Raw genomic sequence first — 3,192 nt, 5'->3', positions numbered from 1 at the left:
ATATGTAGTTAATTATTTATATTGATGCTGCCGCTGTTTCGATCAATAGTTTGGATTGCGGTGCAAGGTTCTGTACTCAAATTTAACTTGTTGCAGATGGATGGACGGGAAGGAGAGAAAAAGCGCTTGCTTCAGGAAATGGGTTTCAGCTCTGGGACATGTGCTGTGCCAGATGAGAAGGTAAATATGTAAACAACATTTGTTCAGGTTGCATCCCTTAGATGTTTGTCTAATCTGTTGAAGAGGTCTCTCAGTTTGATGGGAGATTTGAAGATGAATCTCAGTTTGATGCACCTGTGGATGGTACTGATGACGAGCCTTTCATAGACGAAGGTCCTGCACCTGAGATTTTCCAGCCTACAGAAGGAGGCCGTGGACCGAGTACACTGCTTTGCGTTGAAGTGGATGCACGCCCAGACATCATCAGGGGCGTCCGGGTAGTCTCAAGACCACCCAGCCCTGATGCACCTGTGGATGGTACTGATGACGAGCCTTTCATAGACGAAGGTCCTGCACCTGAGATTATCCAGCCTACAGAAGGAGGCCATGGACCGAGTACACAGCTTTGCGTTGAAGTGGATGCACGCCCGGAGATCATCAGGGGCGTCCCGGTAGTCTCAGGACCACCCAGCCCTGATGCAAAATGTTGAGCTACTTTATGATTCGTACTCTTATGTTCTGGTGCTGTAGTATGTACTATCTTTGTTATGATTTGTATGCCTTTGGCGCTAGAACTATAATTAAGCATTCAGTGGATGATCGCATTGCAAAATTTGACACCCACACAATCAGTTCATCGTATGAGTAGTAGCACAATTACTTCTACAGCTAGTCCTGCCAGCGCATTAATTGGTAGCATGAAACACTTTCAGGGACTCCCCTCTGATTCGTATTAATTGACTCAATTTTGTCTAGATATGGATGTATCTAGATGCATTTGTTAACTAGACTAACAAACTTGAGTCAGTTAATATGAATCGGTGTAAACCGCCCAAGTCCTCGAGCAGCTAGTTTATTGACTCTGGACTCCAAGCCTCTCGCGGCAAGCCATCGACGAAGCTTTGACGAATAGCAAAGCTTTGACCAGTTCCTCTCAGGATACAGCACGCCGGTGAGCTTGCACGGTTGCCATGAGCACTTTCTGGCGGAACTTCCTCTGCAGCGCCCTCAAGCCGCTGCTGCGACACATCACGCAGTGCCTCGAGGTGGACGGAACGGACGAACTCGGGATCTCAGGGCGGGGGGTCCGCCTCGTCCGGGAACGATCTCCAGCGAGTTAACGAGGACATGCATGGCGGCCAGGGGATTTGGGGTTTTTTGTTGTTGTTTGAGCTTGGGATTTGGGGTTTTTTCGGATAGGGGAGGAGGAACCGAGGAAGAGGAAGGAACAGCCCGCGTGCTTGGCGCGTGGCAGTGTGCTTGAATTTCGAATTTTTGTGAAATGTTTCATTTCCTCGCTACAATCGGGGGTTTTCTTGACATGCCAATGCGTCCCGCCGGGCAGGTTCAAGTGAATTTGGGGTGCCACACTATGGGCCCTAGTTTCAATGAGACATGTAATGACTAGTCACATCAGTAAGTTCACTGTGTAATAAAATATGTTACCCCTCCCCTTTATGTAGCCCCCCTTGTCTCTCCCGATCGAGTGCTGACAGCCGAAGGATGCAAGCCGCTCGCTCGATCCCCTCCTTTCGCCTCCACAGTCCAGGCATCCAGCTTGGAGGGGAAAGCTGCATCTAGACAAAGCGGATTAGGTAGTACTAGTAATGTTCTTTCCTTTCTCGAGATCTGTTCTTTTTTCCTCACCTCGATATCTTGCACATCGATTTCCTATTCTGGGCGAAGGGGTGTCTTTCTGGTCACCCTCGCGCTGGGAGTGATTGATGGGGGTGGGGGCGGGGCTACCTTTGCTTGGATTGGGGTGTTCTTCCTTTATTTGTCGAGATTTGCAACCTTTGTAGTTTCTGCTGATCCTCACTGTATCTTTTGTCAGCTTGTACAGGAAAGGAAAGACCTCGGTGGTGGTGGGGGGGGGGCAATGGAGCGTAAGGCCACCACGCATGTGGGCAGTTGGCTGAGCCTGAGCTGTGTCCCCAGCCCCGCAAAGCAGGTACTCCGTTTGCTTATCCACTCTGTCTGTCTGCATCCTCAATCTGTTCCTGTTCTGGAAAATGCTTAAAGTAGCACATGTCTTTAGCTGTTTGTGCGTAAAGCCTCTGCGAAACCATGCTCTATATTCTCTGTATCAGGTTCCGTGCTGAGGCTATGGGGAATGATAGCGCCCCACATCTTTGCGGGAGCATGGCGGATCCGCAAAGACAAGAAGTGAAATGCCATCGCCGAGCTGGGCAGGTGGACTCGCCTGTGGGTAATTTTTTAACCAACTTACCATGATGTAGTCTGAATCTGATACTCCCTCAGATCCAAATTAATTTACTCAACTATCTGTAGATACGGAAGTATCTAGATGTGTTTTAGCTCTAGATACTACTACCTCCATCCCAAAGCTTAGGGCTTATATTATTTTTAGAAAGTCAAACTATACCATGTTTGACTAAGCTTTTACCAAAAATCATTAACATGCAAAATACAAAATTAATATCATTAAATAGGTTGTGAAATATATTTTCCTACGGTATCTACACAATATTATATTTGTTGATAGAATGTTCTAAAATTTTGGTCAAACTTTACTTGTTTTGATTTCTCAAAAATAAATAAGCCTTAAGCTTTGGGATGGAGGTATCTAGACAAAGCTGAGTCAACTAGTTTTTTTTGTCTGTCCATAGCTAGTGTTCATGGTGCAAAAGGCTAAGAGCATCCACTATATGCATCAGTCTATCTCATACAGTAATTCAATATCACTGCTGAGGTCTGCCTTTTGTTTTGCTATTCATATGCAGACTGAAACTTTAGGAGCTTGATGGCGTGTAACTCACACGTTCGTTGGGAACCCCAAGAGGAAGGTATGATGCGCACAGCAGCAAGTTTTCCCTCAGAAAGAAACCAAGGTTTATCGAACCAGGAGGAGCCAAGAAGCACGTTGAAGGTTGATGGCGGCGGGATGTAGTGCGGCGCAACACCAGGGATTCCGGCGCCAACGTAGAACCTGCACAACACAACCAAAGTACTTTGCCCCAACGAAACAGTGAGGTTGTCAATCTCACCAGCTTGCTGTAACAAAGGATTAAC

The sequence above is a fragment of the Lolium perenne genome, chromosome 2 (assembly GCF_019359855.2).
Source record: "Lolium perenne isolate Kyuss_39 chromosome 2, Kyuss_2.0, whole genome shotgun sequence".
Classification (NCBI taxonomy): domain Eukaryota; kingdom Viridiplantae; phylum Streptophyta; class Magnoliopsida; order Poales; family Poaceae; genus Lolium; species Lolium perenne.
Note: the sequence above shows the minus strand (reverse complement) of the source record.